Below are 24,624 nucleotides of genomic sequence, written 5' to 3'. Positions count from 1 at the left end.
GACAGAAAGACAGTGCTAGCAAGAATAAATTGGTATAGGATCTCGTGACTTGAAACTCTGGAGTAATCATGTAGTAGGGTCAACCCAGAAATATCTATTGAACATTGAATCCACGTACCCTTCAGAGTGCAAAACTGCAATACTTCATAACTAAATTAATTAATCGGTTTAATTCTTTGTTCATTGTAGATGCACTTTGATTTTCTGTCCCATGATCTGAATTTCTTGCATTTGAGAAAAATCCTTTACTAGAATCCATTTCACATTACGTTGTGTAATTGTCTTATTAAATCAGCAGTACTTCTTTCTACAATAGTTTTTCTACAGACTGACTTGATTTTAAAAGTTTTCAAAATTATTTTTTTTTTCAAAAAGTGTAGCAAAAAGACTTTTCAAGGATGTAATATTTCACTAATATACCTCCTATCATATGATTCAGAGTGGTGGAATTACACAGGTGTAATTTAGGGCAAAACTGAGCCTTCAGACTTGAGTCTAACTTGAGGAATAATATATACATTCAACCAGCAAAAGCTGTAACTCATTATATCATCTGAAATGTGTTTTAGTCACATAAAGTATTTCATTTAAACGATTCTAATACTTGTGATAGACAGAAGCAGAGGATGGCCTCATATATTAACGATTCCATTATTCTTTATGCTGTCAGTCATTACCTAACCTTCCATTATGGAGGGGGAGGTTAAATGGCACTGCTGAAACAGTATCTTCTCCCTTGTTAATAATAATGTTTGCATGATTCTGTTCTGAATGATGGATTAACAATTTTCACCACCAGCAGGCAGGCCAGTGGGCAACTGTAATTTATAAAGCAGGTTAGTAAAACTATATTTAGGGAGTAATAAAAACAGTTGAAATGAAACTTGAGCTGGACTGAGATGCCTTATTAGGCAAAGGATGTCAACAGGCAGTAGCAGAACTTGATCTCCGCTATGGACCTGAAGCTTTGAGATTATAGGCTTTATTAAAAAAAATTTAAAAAAAAAAGTTTGACATTTGATTTATCTAAAGAGTTGTGCAAAGACAAAGAAATAATAATATAATACTGCTTTTTATTTTCCTTTATAGCAGTATCCATCTTTGAAAGGAGTATTACCAGCATGCCAAGTGAGAGAAGGCATCGAGAGCCTTGCAGGAACAGCTTCACAAGGGAGGAAAAGCCAATAATGCAAAGTATGATTGCTATGTAAGTGAAATTTTGAATTCATTTATGCACACATCCACACATATTATGGTATAGTTGCAGAGGCTATCACTTCTTTCAAAAATTCCACACTGAAGTTATTGCCTGCCTGTCACGGGAAACTGTCTCAAAAATTGATTGTCTTTACGGAGTTGAGTACAGAGCCAATTCTACTGACTCCCTTACACTTGCCCTCTACCCTGAACTTGGTAAACAAAAAACTCATGTGTACATCCTCACAAGGTGGAATCCTACTAGGATAATAGGCGCTTCAGAGAGTTTATTGGAAGAACAAGGTTTCTGGGAAGTGTACTGCTTTCTGATGGAGTAAGGCAGACTAGGAAATAAGAATAGATCTAAGGCTTTAATGCGTCTAAGTGGAAGAAAACATGGTTGTGCTGTTTAGCACTTTATGTTAGATAAGGCTGATACACCAGCTTGCTTTTATTTCTTTGCATGATCATTAATGCAAATACTGATGTATCATGAGGGAGTATAGCTGTATTTTGCTGGATTTTGAGTCTCGATGAAGTAAAATGTATAACCTGGGGCAAGAAAGTTGTTTCTTTATTTTGTTTTTTTTGTTTGTTTGTTTGTTTTTGTCACTGAATTCCACATATAACATCCTATAGGAGGCAGTGACTCTCCTAAAACATGAAAATTTTGAAATGATAACAAATGCTATCTGAAAGTACTGCTGCAGAGTCTGGAGAAAAATGTTTTCTTCTGCGAGATAATTGTAGTAGTAAAGACCATTGTCAATGCTCTATGAGCCCAATAAAATGGGAAAAGAAAAAAAACAAACAAACAAAAAAAAGCAGTGTAGTAATAGGACAACTTCAATTACAAAGGATTGTTGGCATTCTTTCCAAAATAAGTGAAGATTGATCTTTGGACAGACGCTGTGAGCTATGTGAAATTGCTTCAGCTAAATATATGCTAATTGGCATTTGAATGAATTTTGTTAATCTCCTGCTTAAATAAATAGGTATAGAGAAAAGCTGAGAACAAGTCCTCACTTCTCCCTATTTAAAAAAAAATGTTATCATAATAAAATATATGAGCAAGTAACATACAAATATGTATTTTTATATATTGCATTATTTGCAAACTATATCGCAATAAACGATGCTTTTCTCAAGCATTTCTGAGGATTGAAATTGACAGAAAATCATTGAAATTGTACAGTAAAGGCATAGAAAGCAGTTTTGAGTGCCCCTAGTTTCTTCTGCTGTAAGTGAAAATCTTCCCAGAAATCCCCTATTCAGTTAGGTGGGGTGCTCTGATGTCCTAATGAAACAGAAAATTCTGGTAATAGAGGTAATAGATGGAATCTGTGGTCCAGGATGGGCTCCTATCTGCTTTTGGTCACTGAGTTGAGGCAAAACTTCACAGTGCCCTAGTTTGAAGATGAAATTGTGGCATGAAATTGGGGCTTATATTCTTCCTTCAGGTTTGTCCATTCAGTGTCAACACCTAAAATTTTAAAGAATATTGGTTTCAATAGCAGGCTTTAAGTTTAGTTTTGAAATACAAACAACAAAATAATTGGAGGTGATACTTGGAAGTATTGCTCTTTGCATATTGCTGTAATTTTGTAGGAGAAAAAAATAAATGTAGTTTTGTAGGAGAAAGAAATAAATGTCTGTTTAGAATCTCAGCTTCTTCTTATATCCCTTTCTTGTTTCTTACCCTGGCAACAGTCATGTTAATAGTCTGTTTTCTGTTGTGTTAAGGTGTAGCTATTCCAAAATAAGAAAAATGTCTCGAGACAGTGATCAGAACAATTAATAGTAAAGTATGTTTCAGCTAACACCTGTTAGCAATATCTTGCTGCACTATCTAGATTTTTCTGTTTCTACTTTACTCATAAAATGCAAAGGTTATGTTGTATTGAACACTGCATAAAAACTTACACAGCAATCTAACCACATTCAACGGTATCTATAAATGATACTTCATACTGAGGACAAATCTCTGTGTCTTTAGGATGCTTAGTGCCATATGCATGTCATATTTAGTATCTTGAAAGTGTGAGAAACTAAATCACTTTTCAATAATACAACATGAAAAAGCAGAACTTCAGAGCACGCATGTGTGCACGTACATCGACATTGGCTGTAATGAGCTGAGCCTTTCGCTGGCCTAGGGAGTGGCAGGCTGAGTTCCTGTGTGTTTGAGCCTTGTTGATTTCTTGTCTTTAGGGACATTACTTTGCATTGGCTGGTGAAGACCAACAAACATTATCAAGACAGCAATTCTGATCTTTTCATGCTAAGGTGAAAGCAGTTTCATAACATTATGTTTGTAAGAATAAAGAAGAGGCCTTATGACAAGAACGTCAATGTTTTTGTTGGTCTTTAAAACCCTTGCTTTTGGAAAATTGTTTTGTCTTCTGCCATGAGGTTCAGTACTATGTTTTTTTTGTGGGATTTTTTCAATGTCTTCTTTTTCATAGTGAAAAGAAATCGCAACCTCCTGGAGAAAAAAAAAATAAAAAGAGAAAAAAAATAGTTGGAAATTAACTTCTAGGGAAAAATACTTATATATCGGTATATATATATATACGATACTTATATATTGGTATATAATATACTGTGGTGTGTGTGTATATATATAGTTTTGCTTGCAGTATGTTTAATCTGTGCTTGTGGACTAAGTAGTAATAGATGTTAGTGAAATAATAAGTCAGGTAAAGCAGATTCTCGAATATTTCATTGAGTCAGTCACCTGAGAACTGTAATTCCATATTACAAGGATATCCTGTTTTTTTTCACAGTAAATGCAATTTCTCGACTGTAATGAAGAAATCAGTAGTACCTTACACTACTTCTAAATTTTTTAGCATACCTAAGGCAAGGTTTATTAATTATGTCACAAAATTACCTGTGTGTAACTTCAAAGACAGCATATGTTGTCAAAAAATGTTTAATGTATGAACATTCAATATAGTGGTCCATCTCTTATTAACACTATGCTCAGGAAAAAAAGGAAAAAATGTTTTAGACTATATATATATTGGCTGTATTTACAGCCAATGCTGTGTTTTTATAATAGGAAGCATCAAAACCACTCATCCCCTCAAGACAAATGCACTCCTCAGAGTAACTTATTTTTTCTCTATTAAATAGACAAAATTGAGGAATGGTTCATTAACTGTAAAGAACACATCATTAAGTAATCTCGATAGCCCTTCTGGCCAGCTTCATGCAAGCATTGGTAACATTCAGACCCCCTCACCTTCGCCTTCACTGATGCCGAGAATAAAAATGTTACAAGTACAACATTGAGCATAGGATAGTAAAATATGTTTGCTTTTATTTTTTTTCTACCAAAAGAAAATACATGACTTTCATTTTTAATCAGATGGACTCAGAACTCCATTCTTTGGTTAAGCTACCCTGTCCTGTTATCTGTCTATCTAGTGGAGAAATTTGGGCTCTAGAGAATAATTTTCATTCGATAATAACTATTTCTTGTAAAAGTTTACCTCTCTGAAGGACAGGTGAAGTACTAAGACTCTAACCATGCTAGGGATGTTGAGCCCTCCTCTGAATGCTCAGCAAGTGGAAAAACAGTCCAGCACTTCTCATGTATGACAGGGCATGCAAGTAGTTCATTACAGCGTACCACTTTTTTTGTTTGTTTGTTTGGGTTCAGCCATATGAAAGTGTGGGTATCGTTTATGAAGCACCATAATTCCATCCGTTCCTTCTTTGTACAGAATACATGACGTGTCTCTTCTTAGTAGCTGGGATTAGAAATAGAACCATTTCTGGTGTTTGTGCTTCTTAATGCATTTGTTAAGATGTAGCCAGTAACAGGGAAAAATAATTTTAATTCCAGTTTAGTATGTTATTTATTTATTAAGTATGTTTAGTATGTTATTTATTTATTAAGGATGTCAGATTGAGACAGGAGAGTACAGCACAATATCTGGAAAGAAATCTTTGGTAGTTGCATTGGCTTGAGCTTCATTAGGGACCAATTGTTATTCAACCTTTTCACAAGTTTTATCTTATGTTCTCCCAATACAAAATATGAATGCTAACTGTGGATCTACAAGAGTTGATAATGCTCTGATTTAGTTTCCTTAAGGAATTCACTGTCTTTCAGATGTACCTTTCAGATTTGACCCTTTTCTAGGTAGTTCCAATCAGTTCCAGCTGAGTTTCACTAGAATTTAATTTCATATTAGTTCTTTGGAATACCCCACCCAAATCTTCCACTCGGAATGAGTTAGTAAAATTATCTGTAGAAGATGGTTACTTAATTATTACTTCTCAAGGTATGGAGACTTTGATACTGGGAACATAAATCAAAATGACTTTGCAAAAGCAGTGTGGAGATTACCAAGCAGCAATCAGAAGAAAGACCCTTGCATTTTGTACAGATACGAACAAGGGAGCCTCCAAAGGAGTTGGTCTCTATAGGAATATTTTGGGAATTAGCGTGCATAGTACTTGCTTGCAGAGCATTGCTTGATGAAGCTTTGTTACTCAGTCACCCTAAATATGCATTTGTTTGTCTAGCATGAGTCAGAAATGAGGAGTTTCTCTTCTGTGGTGAAGCCTGCTCCATCAGGATCCACAAAAGCGTACAGAAACCCAGCTCAATGCTGTGCTGAAGGAGAGGATTACCGTTTTGTAGCAGCTTAGCTGGTCATTGTGGGACTGTGGCTGCATTCATAGCTATCGTGTCTTGGCAGCCCAAAGCCAGAGGTAGGAAGTCTGGCAGCCAGATGATCTGGGAGAGGAGCTCGTGATGTGCTACATGGGGACTATTACCATGATGGTCTTCTCTGAGGAAGGCAGCTCAGTCCTGTCTCACGGGATGCTCCCTGAGTACAGCCCTGACAGGAGAAAGTTCCAGTCGACCTGTTGGTGTGAATAAAGTAAGATGTAAAGAAGTGCTAAATGGTGTGTTGTCTGTTCCAGAAGTGTCCTCAGGGGTGAGAATTATGAGCATCTGCCACATCCATGCAGTGGGTGATGTGGGCATTAGTACAGGACAGTATGGACAGCCCAGAGACAGCAGGGAACCAGTTGGAAAAGTAGATGTTACTAACAGCAAGAGTGCAAAAATGTGGCTCATACCGAATTCTCCAGCCTAATGAAACAACATATTTGAACACATCAGCACAAATCTAATGGAGATGGAAACAGGAAGCAGTACAAGTCAAAAAGCATTTGCGGAAAACAATAGTAGCTGGATATGAAGCAATCAAGGTAATTTCACCCCTGTGAGCACAGTATGCTCCTCGTATAGAACTACACCATTTCCACTTAAGGAATTGGCTTGAAACAAATTTCGCAAACAAAAAATGCAATGTGATGAAACCAAACAATCAGAAAAAGTTCAGGAGGAAGAAGGGTAAACCTTTTCCCTAAGAAAAGTAATGAAATATAATTCTCTCAAATAAAAATCACACAGAATGTAGTTCAAAAAGATGATTGGAGAGACAACAATCCTCCTTCTCCTTTTAGTGATGTAAAGCTGTAGATAAAATAGTGTCAAAAAAGCCATTTTCTTGATTCCTGTTAAAATGTTCCCGCAGCACGCTTTAGAATCAAGGCAATTATAGAAGCAACAAACTCCAGCTCTGTTGTGCAGCTGTGTCTGCAGAGAGGGAAGTGTTTCAACACTTATGCCATGGACTGCTCTTGAAAGTTACTATAAATTAGCAAGAGAATGATGAAAAGGGTTTGTTATTTTTTTGTTCTCTGTTCAGGTTGAAGTAGAATCTAAGGGGTTTAGGCTGTTTCCTCCAAAGAAATACATGCCATGCTAAACGGAAGTGTGGAGTTACACCTGAGATGCTATGTGTGTGTTTTATGGTCCAGCTGCTTATGCTTCACTCTTGCACTGGGAGAACAGCTCATGTCTGAAGCCTCATTCTCAAAGCAATTAGTTACCAGCCATATTTTGATAATTGTGCTGCCCTGCTCGTTATAGTTGAACTAGATATATTTGGCAATACAGTGTTCTGTATAACTTTGCTCCCACCTGTGAGTTGTATAACAAATAGCTGCAGCTGATTTTAAAACCAGGGACTGAAATACCCATGGCTAATAAGTTCCTTGATGTATGAAATCGGCTCTGTGCTGATCTGGCTTATGGAGTGCCTAGGCTGTGTGAACCTTTTGTTGATAAATGAGCAGCATTTCCAGGAACGAGGGCAGACAGGAGATGCTAAGTACTAATAGGCTACAAAAAGCATTGTGCTCAGCAATGAGATTTTTTTCTGTCATTCCAGATAGCAAGCCGTATTAGTCATGCTAATGTAATACAGTATTTGTGACTGCCTTGACACTGTCCATTTAAATATTCAGGAAGCTGCTTCTTGCATATATTCACGTGCAAGTACATCATGCTTGGTTAACTAGCACTAGTCAGTTAAGCAGTGCGTTGTCAACTACAGTTAAAGCAAATGGCATGGGGCTACTTCATCACTGAGTGACCTTCAGTATACAAGAAAATGGTATTTATAAACAGCTCTTCAGTGAGAATGTCTTCAGGGTTACATCCCAGCACATGTTGTATGCTAGATCTGCTGGGGCACCTTCAGCATCTTGTGTTCATCTGATTTCAACCAGCCAACCAACCTGCATCCGGATACTAAAACTTCCATTTTACTTTCCAGCAGTAAGTCTGCAGTGCTGATGTCACTTGTTTATCTGGCAAACACGAGATCGATAAACTCCCGGGGAACTCAGAGCTCACACAACGTTGCACTTCCTAGGGAAGATTAGCTGAAATGAAATGTCTGACAGCTCTGTGTCAGCTTTTCACATTACAAAATGAAACATTATTTCTTTTCCTTCAGAGTCTCTGAAGGAAATGAGAGGGATGTTAAGCTGTCAGTCACTTAAATCTTGGCCATTCATTAAGAAAGAAATATTAGATGAAGTCAGTAATTTTGTCCGCCTGGAATAACCTACACCATTATCAATTACTTAGGAACATGTCAGCCATTCCTGCCAAATTGCTTAGCTTGAAGATCAAGTCTCATCATTAGACCTACCATCTTTACCCCAAAGCCTTCCTGTGTATAGCAGTTCTTAAGCTATTGCCTGCTAAGGGTTCCCAATGCAGCTTGATCTGAAAGGGCCAGAAGCTTCCAGAGGTTTGTTGCTCTTTGCAGTTCAGATTGCTAAAATATTTCTTGATGAAGATTTTCTGTGTCAACAAGGAAACGTTGCTATGTGTTTTACTTTTTCTTTTTTTTTAACTACTCCATTGCTTATGTGTCCAGAACAGGTGTTTCATGGAATGCAAGCAGAACTGAGGTTTCCCTAGAAGCCGTGAAACAATACAAACTAGGATTTTGCTGGACTTTAATCATGTCTTCCCTCTCCTTTGTCAAAAATAAAAACATTGATGAAAAACTAAAACTAATAAAAATTGAAGATACAAATAGCAGTTTCAATTATATTTTAGTTCACATGGATGACCATCCGACTGTAAGGTACAATTTAGGGCATAGCAGACTCTTCCATTCGTGAAAGTACATTCCCCTGTTGCACAGCCAGTGGCCTTGCTTTACCACTGTGTTGCTTTTTCCTACCAGTTGTTGGCTTGGAGCACTGTGTGCTTTGGTGGAAATAGCAGCTCTCCAGTATTTGAAATGGAACAGCAAGCATGAAGCTGTATGTAACTTCCACCCACAGTGGCAATGACCCTTCCTTCCTCCACCTGTGTTTTCAGAATTATCAAGTTAAAGTAAATTATTCCCTTTCACACTCGCTTATTCCAGTTTGACCACAGTCCCTGCTAACTGAAAAAAATTGAAAAAGTCATCACATTAAGATGATGTGCTTATCTCATTTTTAATGAAGGTAAAGTAATGACTCTCATGGTGCTGTGACACAAACAGTGCTCTAAACTTTTAGAGCAAAAGGGGTTTATTTTACTTGTTTTGATGTGGAAACTGGTAGATAGTAGACAGCCCTATCTTTTTCCACAGATGTGTGCTGATACTATTTTTAAAAACAAAATGGAAGTCCTTTAGAAAATGCAGAGTAAGACAACCAACATTTTCTGTCTCTGGCTATTTTTTTTCAACAAATGTTAATTTAAAAAAAAAAAATCACATCCTGTTTATTTGATGTGCAAGATCCCATGCTGTCTTTCCAGTCACAGTTCTCCTTCAGCAATGTGTAGGAGTTGTGTTAGAATAACAGGACACGAGTGCATGATGTACCACCATTTGCATAGTATAGTCTTTAACCGTAAAAGGGGGACCCTTGTTTATGTGCTGTGGTCTCACCTGAAACCTCCTCCATCATTTGCTTTTCAGTGTCTTGATCCCAGGGATACTTAAACTCCAATACATGTTAGAAGAGAACCAGATGCTTATTTGCTGTGCTATATTTGGTTAATTGTTGAGTCTGCAGCATTTTGGCATTGAGTTTTTATAAGGATATTCATTGCACACCAGCAAAAGTAATTTCAGGATGGGAGCAATAAATGCCAGCTGCTTTCACAGGATCTAAATGAAAGGGGAAACAAATGGAAGCAGCAACCTCCTGTACCCCACTAAAGAGACAGATAACTGGATCCCCTCACTAAAGGCCTGCCTGAATCTTTCTTCTTAAGGTCAGAGCAAGTCACTACATCTCTACTTAGCTGTAACAAAATGGGCCAGTGTAATTCAAAACTAAGGATAACAGAGAAGTACTGTAGCAGTATTTTCAAAAGTGAAAAAGACATAGGAAATACAACAAAAATTCTTATGATTTAGGTTGTTCGGTAGAGCTGCCACATGTTGTATGTAAGAATCATTGAATATTATCAGATAAAAAAGTAACAGTAATGCCGCTACAAAGATAAGCTTGTTTCCAAAGAGCTCCAATGCTCTCCTCCTCCTTCTCCTCCTCCTTCTCCTCCTCCTTCTTCTTCTTCTCTTTTTTTTTTTTCTTACCTGAAGAAATTATAGGTCTCCTCTAATACAAATTTTCCCTCAGTCTGTTGATCTTCCTAGTATCTTTATTTAGACTCCAGGTATAAAAGAAGAATTCCTCGCTTATATTATTTGGAGCCTCAGGTTTCCCAAGACTAGATATAATCATGGTGGTACCTTAACTGACTTGATAGTATGGTCTTATGAATATAATAAATTAATATCTCAGTATGACTTTTTTGACAAAGATAGGGAATGGTGGTGTTTATATTGAGTTCTAACTCTGCTTTGTGGTCATGAATGCAAATCTGAAGCAAAGAGCACGGTAACCAGTAATCACATGCAGCTTTTTGTGGTGGAAATTGTTTGAAGTTTAGGTTGCTATAACTTTAAAGTTCTTCTGAATAAATACTATCAACAAAGATCACGGTATCTTTCCAAGATTTCTCAATTCTGCTAACCTGTCAATGTGACACGACACACACTTATGTCTGTTATATTGGGACAAAAAAACAATGTGGAAAAACACTACTAATGTTCACTGTTATAAGAGAATGAGAGCAACATATGTCAAGATGTTACATATCTTTTTTTTTCACATATACATGGCTTATCCCTTTTGATGGTAATTGTATTTGCATCTCTGGTAATATACATGTAAGGGAAAGCCTATTTATACATGCAAAAGCATTTAGGAGGAATATGTTTTTCATCATTCATAGTAGATAACTCAAAATAGCCAAATCCTTAGTAAGGATAATGACAATTAGGAATGTAGTGCTATAGCAAGTGCTTGCTCTCTGCTTAGTGGGAGGGCTCAGAAGCAGTTGTAAATGGTTTCACAAGACCAGCTTTTTTGGACACTCAGCTATTGTGACTTTCTTCTTCTGTCTTTTTCCCTGCTCATCTTGCTCTTGTTGTGTATACCAGAAGTAAAATAGAGAAAACGTGTCTGTCTGTCTTTCCATATATTTCAGGCGAGTTAATCTTGAACTCTAAACCTTTTCTTTTTGATCTCTTCCCTCCAAGCTGAGCTTGAACTCCTCAGACTCAGTGCCAATTTTCATCTCTGTTTTCTGTGATTTGCCTCCCACATTTTCAACAAGTGCTGTATCTGTCACCTTTCTATGATGCCCTCGGGTGTGAAACACACTCTCTCCTGTATACCAAGTGGTCTTCCATTAATTTCAGTTTTCTCTTAGAAACTTTTACAAGAAACTTTCCAACAGTGATCCTCTTCAGGAATAAACCTGTAATGTGCATAAATATGTTTTTGTCAATGTGCTTTTCTGCATGCTACCATTCTAGCACTTAGGTTCCATCCTTTATAAGTCCTTTCTGTAAAAAGTGGCTTTATACAAGATCAGGTTTTGCTTCCCTTATTCACACAAAAGTCCCTAAAATATGAACAGTAATTACTTCAGTTTACAATTTTAAAAAATTGCTTTTCTTCACCTTGAGTTATGCTGTTCATCAGTCTATTTTATGTGCTCTCCAGGAAGTTTGTAGTTGTGAAGTGCAGTTTTCCAAAACTACTCTCCATTTACAGACTACTGGCCACTCAAGATGTAGCTATGAGATGAAAAGAACAAGTTAAAAATATTCCCATTCATCAGATATTAATGCACAAATGACATTCTCATTCACTTTCATTGCTGAATATTTTAAATCTCAGGGATAAATGCTCTTATTCCATTAAAGCTTTGTTCATGATTTGAAAAATACATGAGTCGTCTGACTGTAGCAAAGCAAACAGTGAAAGAAAAAGCCTGGTCAATAAAGGGCAGGTCAAGCGAGTAGAAAAAGCCACAAGAAGTGAGCTGGCCCCGGTTTAGGTCATTTTCCCTGACGCTGGAGAAGATCTAATCACTTACTTAGGGTCCTCAGATCATGGAAGCCACTTTCAGGTCTGGTGGGGTCCCAGCAGGTGGTGCCTGTGCTGCTGGAGGTGGCTTTGTCCTCGCCCAGCTCTGGTGCCTGTGGCCCCTGGTGCCTGCGCTGGTAATGGACAGGGCCAGGTCCTATCTATCATGCTGCTGCATGACCCTGCTGCGGATTGCAGCTAATAAGGTCGATTATTTGAATACTTGGTATTATCCCCGAAAAATAAAATTTGTAAAAGCTTTTCAGTACTCTATTCTGAAGTGTTTTAAGTCTGATTAGGTTTGGAGAGACACCCTGCATGTGAGCTTTCTACTAGCACAGCGAATTAACAGATTAAATTTATCTTGCTGTTATTATTAGAGGCGTAACAAAAATTACAAATCTTTCCTTCCATTACCTTTCTGTGGTTGTGAAAGATACACTGCTTTTAGAAAGGCACGGACTAAATTTCTGAAATCCATCTTCTAATGAATCACCCACCCTGGGAAAAAAACTCTTCCAAAGGCCAAGGAAAAGCTTCAGCTTGCAGGTTTTTTGTCCTTTGCCTTGTGTTCTTTCTTTAAGAAATCGGGCTCTAACAAGCAGATCTGACTTTGAGAGGAATCCTCAGTTCCTTCAAGCTTGCATCAAGAACAGTGCAGTTTATAAGCTCTTATTTGTGGGAATTTCATTTTGTCAATGCAGTACCTTCTGTATGATGATTTCCTCTCACTGTAAGAAGTGTGCCTACAACAAGCTAATAGAGAGTTTCTAAAATAAAGGCTGCAGGAGCAGGCTGAAGGAGGATAGAGAAGATGGATTTCTTCTTTTTGAAAGTCTCCTTGCAGCTGAAAATGTTTTTTCTTGTTAGTTTCTTCTATGAAGTGGAGATTTTGAGGTGGTGACAGTCTGATTTATTTATGTGAGTTTTTCTGTATAGCTTACCGTTTCCTCCAGTTTACTCTCAGCCATGCAGCCTCTGAAGAATAGGAATGAGGCAATAACAAACAACAGGTAGTCAAAGGGTCCTTGCTGATATTATTTATTTAAACACAAAAATCCATAAGCGCTTTATTGTGATGATCGTTAAGCAGGTTGAGAGCTTTAAAAGATGGGAGGGCAGAATAAGTAGCTGGATGATTACTGACTGACATGATTATTTAGTTTAGGTATAATAAAATAATTTAGAACCCAGATGAGGTCTTACTACTTTTTATTTTATTATGCCTAATTTTTTTTAACAGTACAGGGAGCTTTCAGCAGCCCAAACTCCTCTGTGCTGCTTCTGTGTTCTTGCCGTAAATGTCTCAGGTAAGACCTTAGCCCTGAATTGCTGTGCAGCTGCTGTCTTCTAGAGGGGAAACAGTGCTGCTGCCATTCATCTTAGGACAAAACCAAACTTTTCTTTTTTGCCCATCGTCATCCTTAGTTCGTTTCATTGAAATGAGCAATGCAAAGCTTTACTTGACCACTGATACTATCTTTCCAATTTGTTATTTTATTTCTTTGATCTGATTTTGGTAAAATCCGCTATCTAGATTATATGTAACCCCAGTAACAAACATTCATTTGGGGAAAAAATAGTTTATTTTACTTCACTGACAGACACCTTGGATATCTTGGAAAAAAAAATAGAGTGTAGGCTATTAGGTTTCTTTTATTTTTGCTTTTTCTTTCTTTGTATTTTTTTTTTTTCCCAGTGGAGACAGAGTAGGCTTTAAAAAAGTATTTCTTGAAGCAGAATAAATGGCACAAGTTTGTTTCATGTTCAGTGTGGAAAAAGTTTATCGTACTGTTTTGTTGATCCCTGTAGGTTCATTTTGTGGCAAGCGGCTGCCAAAATGTCAGTCAAAGTTTAAGGCAAAGCCTAAAGCAATCCTGATGCATTAAAAATAATAAAAATAAATAAATAATGCCTATGTTAACCCTTTCAAGCCCAGATTCACTGCCCATCGAATTACTAGAAAGACCTCTGTTTTATTCAGGGTGTTTTGTTGTACTGGATGTGGCTGGGATGGGGTTAACTTTCTTCATAGCAGTGCGTGTGGTGCTGTGTTTTAGATCTGTGAGTAAAACAGGGTTGGTAACACCCCAGTGTTTTGGCTAATCATAGCCATACCAAATTTTCTAAGATCTGTGAGAGGCCACACAAAATCCTACCACATAAGCATTTTCCCAATAATAATGTAGAAATAATTACTTCCTGTTGGTGGGGTGACTGCACCCTCTTTCCCTTTGAAACGGCAATTGTGATGTGCTACTTGAAATAGTATTTCAAGCCGTATATCAAATCCATGGGCCTTTTCCTGCCCTAAAATCAGTGCTTAGCTTTAGGGAAAGAAAACGTATGATGGATGTGCTCATTCACTTGCTACTCTTGCTACTTTTCTTTATTTTGTGACACTGAGCTCATCAAGACCTCATTACCTTGTGTTGCTGGGCCATACAGTCAGTCCCTTTCCTAAGATAACTTAGGTTGACACAGACAGCTCGGTAGTTGAGATTTGAGGCCATGTCTTTCACACCATAATAATAAGTTCTTGTCCGATTGCCTTTGTCACACCGTACCCCAGAAAGAACATGCTGGCTTCAATGTGACACTGCTTGCAATCTGCTGATTATTATCCCCTCCACAAGTCACAAACAGAATCCCCTAATGTCTAGATGTTGAAAAATGGATGGCTGCGGCACATTCAAGTCTGTTGTAAAAATTACTGGGTTCTCAACAAATATTTTCTAGTGTTTTGTTTTTCAGAAATAATAAAAAAAAAAATCTCTGAAAGTGAGATGAGAATTGGAATTTTATCCCTTTTTCTAGCCAACTCTGCTAATAATTAGCATGCCAGTAGCTTCTCACAAGTTGTGCTGTCACCCATTAGCAGAGTATCAAGGAGCCTTTCTCCCTAGACTAATACACAAAGGCAAAAAGAGTATTTTTCTTACTATTTATTTTTTTAAGTGAAGGAGATTTATCTCTGATTTGGAATTGATTTCAGTCCTTTCAGCTTCAAGGGAGACCAGATTACACATCTGTTAAAGCAGAGATTTGTCCGATAAAACATGAATAAGGATCTGCACAGCTAGGTCCCTATTTACCCGGATTATTGCCCTGTCAATTACCAGCTCCCAGGCTTAGATGGCTGCTCTGTCTCTGGCGATCTGGGCTCACAATGTTTCTTGCTTGTGTGCTCCTTCTTGCTGCAGTCCGAGCAAACACAGAAACCTTCACTTGTGCACCCTGACTGAGAAACCTTGTTGCCCAGGAGGATGCACTCACTGATCCGCTTTAGCTCTCTGCTTGCTGATACATTGACCTTATTTAAAAATTCATTTAATTTCAACCACTGACCCAAACCCTTTTTTACTCCAATTTATGGGAATTCAAGTTGGTTAGCAAAGAAATATACATCCAATTTCTAAGCAGTTCTTCAATTTTTGAAAAAGTAAATTGGGGGGGTAATTGCACCATGTTGAGATGGAAAACTTTAATTTAGTAAATCTTTCTGTGGATACTGATAAGGAGGACTGATGTGTTCTACTCATGTTCTGACTTTCTAACATTATCAGCAATAAAAAGCACAGAGGACCTATTTTAATCATTGAAATTGTAGATGTATGTCAGAATACTCAAGTAAAGAGAGTCTTCTAAGTAGATGCAATATTTATGTCAGTACTTTCAAAGTAAAAATGTTTTTTTTATGATTATATCGCTAAAACAATAAAACATCAGGAGTGTAGCAACAAAATTTTCAGCCTTAATTATAACTCAGCTCAATTACAGATAAAATGTAAGTTGTATTTCTAGGTTTCTGGCTTTGTGATTAAATTCTCTATGTTGCTATTAAAAAGGTTGAGTATAATACCTATCTGTCAAGTAGATGAGCTAAAGCAGTGAGAACTTCTGATTTCGCCTCATTTTTTGTAACTAACTACTGAACAGTGAACTACTATAGAGTTTTTATGATTTTCAGTTTAATTTCTCAAGCATTAACTTAGTTCTCCCAGCAGTGAATTAACCCAACATTGGTGTCTGGATTGTTGGCTGACTAATTATTAATCAAGTAGAATTAATAAAATGTACAGATTTGTCTAGTGGCATAAGATGTTTTGGAGTCTGATGCCTGTAATTTTAACCTTAGTGCACATGTGCAAGTTCTCTCCCTTCTAGAGCAGGTCTCCGAAGCACTGGAGAGCAGTGGTGAAGATATATGTGATGTGAACAAAGCTGAGTGCACACAAATTATTGTGGGGTTTATTTGCTTCTAAAGATCTGTGGGAGAATTTAAATTCAATCCCATTAGGCATTTGTATCAGGGCTGAAAAATGTCACTGAGCTCATTGGGTTCTCTTATGAACACTCACGTGTTCATAGTAGGAATGAGAAATGAAAAACAACTCAGAAACCTGACGGGGGGTGGGGGGGAGATCAAGTTGTGTGATTCATTGGCAGTTTCCTTCAAACTCTACCATGCATTGCAAAGACTGGGGCTGTAGTATCTCAGGTTCTGTTTTGGGCCATGTCTGATATTGTGTGGCTGTACTAATAAATATTGAATGAATTCAGATTTATGGCTCATGAATAAACTGCTTCCGATGCTTTTCGTTTACAGGGGAACATGATAACCAGTGTCTGGGCAGAATGGGAGTAGAACTGAAGAGACACTGAACAGATACATTCACATAGTGTAAACATGCTGACAAACCCCAGTGGGACTGTAGGTACACCTTGTCAAGCAGGATACAAGGTCTTGGCCAGGAAGTGGAAAGAGGCCAAAAATTAACTAAGTAAGAGATGAAATTCTGTTAGAAATGTGCAATTCAGAAAACAGCTGGAAAGAAAAAAAAAAAAAAAAAGGATAGCCACCGTTTCACCAAGAGAACTGAGCCAGTTTTACCCTTTAATAAGCTTTATAATGAATAGCTCATTGTGAGGTTAATGTGTTGCCTGTGTCAAATTGTTGCATGTAGATCTATGTCTTCAGAGTTCATACATGCATTTATGATATTGAAAGCAGTGATGGAGCATTGTTGGATATAGGTTTTCAGCTGGTTGAATTTCAGTGAATTATAACGAGAAAGAGACAGTATAAAAACACCTAGTTGCTATTAGCTTTGTAAGTAAAGTAAACAATTATTTCCATAGGAATTCTAAATCTGGTCTGTAAAACAGAAAACAAATGAACAAAAAGAACAACAAAAACAGACATGAGTTTATATTGTTCCATGCTATTAAGACATCCTACACGTAGCATTAGTGTATAGATGAGTTAATTCTTTTAACACCAAGCTGTACCACATCTGGAGTAGCAGGAATCTTCTCTACCTTTTGCAGAACTAAGCAGTCTAAGATTATACAGTCTAGAAGAGCCACTGAGCAGTATCTTGGTGCTGAATGTAATTTCAGAAAAAATAACCAAGAGATGAATTTAAACTCTGGACTGTTTTTATTTTCACTGTATCTACTCTAAACAATTTACAGCATTCAAGCAGCAGGATGGCAATGCACTGGTTTTCCTATGTGTAACTAGTTTGGCAAAGAGACAGCTGATTGGAATTAACAAAATTTTTATTTAGAGAAAAACTCCTGTGTGAACTCCAGTGATCCTGTGCTTGATTACAGACCAATGTAATTAATCTCCCATTGGAAAACTGGCTCTTTCATTCCAGCAGGGCTTTAGGTTGTGCTTGACAGTATCCATGTGCTGACAGATGCACTTACTGATTTTAGAAAAGTAAACGTGGATTAAATGTGGTAGAATCAAACCAGCAATGGGTAGGCATTCAGAGGAGGTAACTCATGGGAGAAATGGTATGAGTATGTCTACGGGTAGGCTCTGCAGTGTCCTCAGGGCCTTTCTGTCCAGACCAGGGACCTGGACAAAGTACACCACAGTTCTTTTCTAGCCCACTTGCTTGAATTATCTTCCAGAGTAAGTCTTGTCACAGAGGACAGCCAGGAAAAGAACAATGCTTGTGTATGCTGAAGTGAAGTCAGGTTACGACCATAGAACGTACAAGGTTTTGGAAGACTGATGTTTAATTGTATCAAAAAATCATAGGGTTGAGAAAGTAATTATCAAATAAAAAGGCTAATAATGAGCTGTCTCTTCTGCAAGAAGATCAGAGAGCTGGAATACCAACCCCATGACTTTTTGTTGCTTTAGCTAGTTACTAGGTTGAGGAAGTTACATTACACTGCTGTATTTCTTCATTTCTGTCTGTTTTCAAAGATAACAATGAGCTCCTCTAGCTCCATCATGAGAATGCGTGGTCAAACCAGCTGCTCACCAAAAGCTGTACAAAGGTGTTCAGGCTGTAGACCCTATGTCCCAAGCTATGTTATGCCCCTGCATGCCTTCACCTGAACATGCTTTACCTACTTGCTGGTGTGGAGTTTTTATACCATCCTGTTTCAGCATTTTGTATTGCTGTTCAGGCTGGTAGGGAAAAGATTTCTTTCATTTTGTATTTTTATTTGCATTTAAGCTTTTTTTCAATGCATTTCCTTCCACAGTCTCTAAAACAAAGTTTTAATATGACTTCTATGGGCATTTTGAGTAAATCTGAGGACAACAAATGGTTGATTGCCTATTTCAAGACGGGTTTTGACAATTCATGTACCTGATTCTTTTCTCATTTATTCCTTTACATGCTATTGTGATGGAGTTTGAAGCTGTTTCCTTGACACTGTTTGTGGCCATCCTTGATATTAAATATTGCAGAGAACTTTCTGAGATTTTTTTCCATAACTTTGCTTTCAGAAGTCAGTCCCTGCGATTGCTATGCTTTTGTCTTGAAATTCTTTGTCTTGATTCACGACATAAAGCCTTCTCTCTTGTTTTTCTGTATCTTGATTACTTGTACAGCACCAAAAAGAAGTTCACATACTGACTAAATCCATTGTTCTCCAAGGCTTAGTAAATTTTAATTATTTTTAATGAAAGCTTTTCTTTGTTCTGTAATTAAAAAAGAGGTAAAAGCCTTTCTTGTTAGTTGACAGTTAGAAAGAATGCTTGCTCTATTTTTCACCAGTCTCTCCAGTTTATTTATTGCTAAGTTCTGTTACTGATTGGTGAGTATGTGAGTACCAAAGCTGGAACCCTCTGCAGCACTACGTCAGGAGAGTGGAGCAGCGGTGGGGTGAGTGATGGATAAGTAGGCAACTATGGAAATAGTTTCTCCCTGTTCTCACTCAGTATGCATCCAGCATACACATTCTCTCAGCTGTGCATTCACTGTCCAATGTTTGGGGTATTTTTTTGTACTTTTATAGTGCTAATTTGGGGGTCAGGTAGTCCAGAGGGTTTGCAGTAGTTTTCTGCAGGAGCTTTGGTGTGTCTCCAGTCATTACATGATTCTCTTCCGTGACAGAATGCTCCAGTGGGACCTCCAATAAAGCATCTTCTCAGGCACCGTTTCTCAATCTGACCGCTTGCTGCCCCAGCGCCTACGAGAGGTTTATAAAATCTGTTATCTTTCCTTTGGCAGCAATCAATAACACAAGACGTGTGTGTGGAGGTGGGGAGCAATGTGTTTAACTTAGCTGTTTTGCTGCCCTTAGGATGTCAAGGGGACATTACTTCCTGGTACCTTCAGTTTGCACTGATAATTAGAAATGCATTAGTCCTAAAAAAGATCTAGAAATATAATTAAAATCAAACATAATACTTCCTGGGGCAGAAATTGTCAGTGGTATTTTCTGTTCCCTAGGATATTTCCTAAGCAATAAAAATGAGCCCTTGTTTATAGACAGATGGGAAGCTTCCTGTGTAAGACAGAGGAAAATGTGTGGCTGTTCATACCTTTATCTCACCAAGAGGGACCAAAAGAGAAACATTGCTCAAGTGAAGATGTTCAATCAGCCTTTATCTTCTCTGTGGAAGACACAGTTTATCTGTCAGGGGTAATTGGACACCAGATGACAAAGAGAGCTAATTTTATCAAAAGGGTGAGGAATGAAGATTTGCCTAATTCTGTTATGTTTACAGTAAAAATAATGCCTTTCCTTTGACATAGCCATTTTAGCATTTATGTTGCAAATTACTAGTATGGCAGCATGATTGAAAAAGACATAAAGATTCTTCATGTATACAGCCATTTTGATTAAGAGATAAAAATGACCAAGTTGTGAAATAGTAATATCTGGGTCACGGAATCAATTTTGCACATATTTATGACCGTGCAGGGAAATGAAAATGGAAAACAGACAAATAGTCTTTAAGTCCTGTTAACAAATTATACCCATCACTCATGCTCAACTTTTCTTCAGTTTTAGGGATATGAATACCATAAGCACGGCTCTCAGCTCATAAATAAGTTCTAAAACAAAAATCTGTGGAGGTCTACAGGGAACATTTACCCAACTGCTGTATAAACCTGCAATACAGATGAAGATTAAATGTTATATCTATAGCCTTAGACTTTGGAGAGTTTTGGGAAGGATGTTGTCATTTTCATGGGCTGACAAAAGCAGAAACGCAATTTGGTCTCTTCCTCAGTAGCCCTTCGGATTTCTAAAAAATGTAAGTGCTGCTAAATTTCAGCGAGGAGCCAAAGTGCCAATCTACTGAATTAATTGAACCTGCTCATGGGAAGCAGGGATGAGTATTTTATTAGAAAATCTGCATGCATAGTGGATGATAGTTTCAATATCCTTCTGAGTTGCAAAGAAATTCCAGCTGATAGGAGCTCAATAGGTTCTGGTTTCTGCCTGCTCGTCCGTTAAAGGAAGGACAAGGCAAATCATCCACTGATAGGATAATGTGTTGCCAAGACCAAGATATTTTGTGTTAACATTTACTTATATACAGCCTAGAAATGTCACATGTAAAATATGTTATTGTGTTTCCCTATTTGTTTATTTGTTTGTTGAGACAGTGCCTCCACAGGCCCTGTGAACAGTGTTCCTGCTACGGACGTAAAGCAAAAGCTTGTTGCTGTATTTCTTTCTACGGGTGCACTCTGTTATTCTGCTAGGTGCCCTGCCTGCTACTCTACTTCAGAACTATTATCTTGGACTGTGATTGCGATTTGAGATGTGCAGAGTGTTTCATGAAATGATGCTGGCAATTTCAGTAGCTTTGCTCTGTGGATCATCACTGAAGCAAGTGCTAAACAGCGCTAGGCGTCTCTGTGCCACCTAGGGGGCGGAGGGCTTCTGTTTTCCAAGAGTCCCGAAAACATTCAAGCATAGAGTTTTGCTGAACTGTGGAGTCAATTTCTGCCTATTTATAAGATTTCATGGAGAACATAACGTATTTTTTTTTCTCATTTCTAATCTCACTTGTTGAGTAATGCCTTGAGCTCAAGCTGTCTACATTCCTATAAATAGCAGTATTTCAACTGTGGTAGATGTGATTGCTGATTGTGAGCAAGGGCAGATACTGCAGTGCTGACCCATACACAGGTGTTAAATTGTCTGTCCTGAGTGGGTTTTTAGAAAAAAAAAAAAAAGTTTTTTTCAGTTGTTTCCAAATCAATGAATATAATAGTCCTCTAAAATATTAGGCACGTACAAAATAACAGGATCTGATTGTGTTATGCAAGAACAGCGTGCCAATTCATGACCCAGGACTTCTGCCATGTTCTGAAGGCAACTCGGCTGGAGGGAAATGAGAGTGCAGGGAGTTGTGTTTTCATCCCGTTGTACTTCTGTACTCTAAATAGAGTCCAGCTAGTAGCTTATAATCTCTAACTAACTCACACGTATCAGCTCCTTGCTGTTTTGTCCACAGAGGAGAAGTCTGATCAGCTGGACCAAGGACACCTTGCTGCCAAAGTAGCAGTGTTTTGGGAAGGCTGCACCTAGCACAAAACTGGGCGAGCTGTAGGCTCAACAAAAGCTAGTACTACTTTCTGTGGCATATTCTGAGGTTTGTTGAAGATGCATGTCTTTGCACCTACACTGCTTTTTGATTGTTCAGAGAGGAAATTTTACTTCTATTGCTGACATTTTTAAAGTTCACAGCAGATTTTATATATCCTAGCACAGAAACCACTTCCTGCTCTTTCAACCGCAGACGTGATTTTGTCCTGGTAGAGCATTTGGAAGGAGGCTGAGGTATAACCCAAAAGGGGAGCCGGAGCCAGGGAGCTGCACCAGGGTGATGGAAATGGAGTGGGTGAGGGCTCTCAGAAAGAGTTAAATGTGCTGCTGCCGGGGAGGGAGAAGCATAGACTGGCTGACCACCTTGGGTAAGGAAAGAGTTGCTAGAGGAACTGAGCTACAATTCTGACAGAGGTTTCTGACAGATTAACAGTCTTTTGAGAGCCAAAACCCTCATTTGGCAAAGGACACCTGCAGGGAAAAAGGGGGAGAAAGAGTGGGAGTCCTGCAGTCACTTCCTGAGCCGATCTGCCTGGAAATGAGGTAACGAAACCTGGCTCACGCAAGTACCACACACCCTGCAAGAAGCTGCTAGGCCGAAGCACACTCATTCTTTCCATTTTGATGCCGTTCAGGGGTCAGTGAGGTTGCAGTTGTAGGAAGTTAATCAGCTGTGGTACCTGCAGGGCCTCTGCCCAGCAATGGCAATTTTGTTCCTGGGACCTCCCACAGGGCCAGCTGAGCTTCAAGGCTTGGGGCTCTGCACAAAGCAGGAGTAGCCACTTTCCTGCAGTCTTCGAGGCTAGAGGTTTCAGTCTGCCGTTACTGCAAAGAGCAGGACTTTTTGTAGCATGGGGTTGAAAACTTGAGTACTTCCTTTCATCTCCTGTTACTTTCAGCTTTTCCCTTTTACAGAAATTCTGCAAGCGTGAAGCACTGTTCTTGTTTTGTAGAGGCAATATCTAGCCTAAATGCAGAAGGAAGGAAGTTCATAGCATAGTGCCCATTGTTCTGGTTCCTCATCACATCTGAATTCTCATAACTTTGTGGTCATAGATCTCAGGTATCTATAGATTATGAACTTTTAAAAAGTTGAGCAAATGGAGTGTATTCTACACGTTATTTACATGTAGAACAAGTGAATCAAGAGTCCCCTTTTCCCTGTTTCTCCTTTGAACTCTTATACATAGTCTGCTTCTTCTGTCTCTGGCTGTAGAAGACAGTCTGCTTCTACTGTCTTCTGCAGTATTTGATCCTGCCATTTTCCACCTCTGCCACCAACTCGGATTTTGTGTGGGTTACAGGGGAATTATTCTCAAAGAACTGGTTTAGGAAAGCAGTTTTGTGCATGTTAAAAGAAAAACCAGTTCCCTATCTACGAGTCTGTAATCAATATATCCTAAAGCAGTTTTGGTATTCTGCTTTAAGCTTAGTGCAGCAGAAACAATGTGTTCTTTTACAGTGCAAATGCAATGCCTAAAGAAAGTGCCCTCACAGGTAACTCTCAGGTACCTCTAAACACAGATCCCAATTACTGATGCATTTCAATACTCAAATCATCAGTTAGCTTACCTCAAGGGCGTGCAGGTGTTTGTATGTTGGCTTTGTGTATGTTCATCGAGAGCTATAACTGAAATAGTGTCTTCACATTGCATGTCGTGGAAATGATTTTACTGTGATACGTTAAAGAATCATGTACTAAAGTTATATGCATTAAAGCTATTAGCACTTCCCTCCTTTCTCTTAGAAAATAGTTTATCTTCTGAAAGGCAGGAAACTCTTTATCTTGTTTTCCACAGATTACCTTATGGAACAAATAGCATAAATAATACAAGTGATATGAAGCTTTTGGGCTAAAAGGTAATACTTGTGCTTGATTTCTTCCCCCCTTCCCATCTACGTCATGTTCCACATTTGCATAGGAAATTCATCTCCCCCCCCCCCCCCTTTCCCATGAGCCTTGTTAGTGTCCTGTTGTGCCCTCCCACACAACTTGGCTGGTACTAGAAGGCTTTCAATCTGTCTTCAAAAGTGTATTTTAGGAAATATATTTTAGACGGTATTTCCGTTTAGATGAGTTTTTCTTGCTTCCCAATTATTAAAGAAATATAAGATAGAGAAGCTAGGAGAAATGCAGCCTCTGATGCTGCTGGAGTATGTCTTTGCTAGAAATAATAGTCCCAGCACTGAGCTGGTGAACTTGAAGCTTTGAGCCATGATGTGTGTATGTGTGTACATATGTGTGTTTGGGTTCAGTTCCAAGGAGCAGAGGAAGGGGAAGAGTAAATTAGGACCTACACACATTCCCTATACACACCACTAAGAAGCAGCTATTGCTAAGATTTCTGAACCCTCGCTCTCTGCTGTAGCTGGGACTTTGGCAAAGATTACCTGTGACTTCCCATTCTGACAAGGAGTTAAAAATAGGTCACTGGAGTTTCTTGCTCGCTGTTATTTGAAACGAAGTTATACATACAGCCCAGCTGAAATTGGGGACCAATTTTCCTAAGCATTATACAGATTCATAAACTCAATGCTTTTTCTCTAAATACAAGTGGTAAATGGTTCTAAAGGCATTTTTTTTTTTATAATTGCCCCAAACGACACTGCTGGAAGCCACAAATAGAGCTTATCAGACAAATGCTCTCACCACCAGAACAGGCTGTAATACAAGCATATTTTAGCACTCCAGTACATCTCTGTGATGAACAGCCAATCTCTGTGATCAGAACTCTTATCTTTTTTAATTTGTGATTGCTGCTGTATTTGACATTTTTCCTCAAGTGTCAGTTTCTGTACTCGAGCAGTTGAATAAGGAGTCTCAACTTC

The 24,624-nt window shown here is 38.3% G+C and overlaps 1 protein-coding gene across 3 annotated transcripts in view; it reads left to right on the top strand.

Moving 5' to 3' along the window:
• Positions 1–24,624, top strand: part of LOC121069469 (bifunctional heparan sulfate N-deacetylase/N-sulfotransferase 3) — a 357,491-nt gene that overhangs the window by 205,516 nt on the left and 127,351 nt on the right. For all 3 annotated transcript variants that reach the window (XR_005819439.1, XM_040555702.1, XM_040555700.1), the window contains exon 4: positions 1,090–1,207. The gene's annotated coding sequence lies outside the window, so the exon portion shown is untranslated. The remainder of the gene's footprint in view (positions 1–1,089; positions 1,208–24,624) is intronic.

This window comes from Cygnus olor, chromosome 4 (assembly GCF_009769625.2).
Source record: "Cygnus olor isolate bCygOlo1 chromosome 4, bCygOlo1.pri.v2, whole genome shotgun sequence".
NCBI classification, from domain to species: domain Eukaryota; kingdom Metazoa; phylum Chordata; class Aves; order Anseriformes; family Anatidae; genus Cygnus; species Cygnus olor.
Note: the sequence above shows the minus strand (reverse complement) of the source record. Positions and strands in the feature narration are given on the sequence as shown.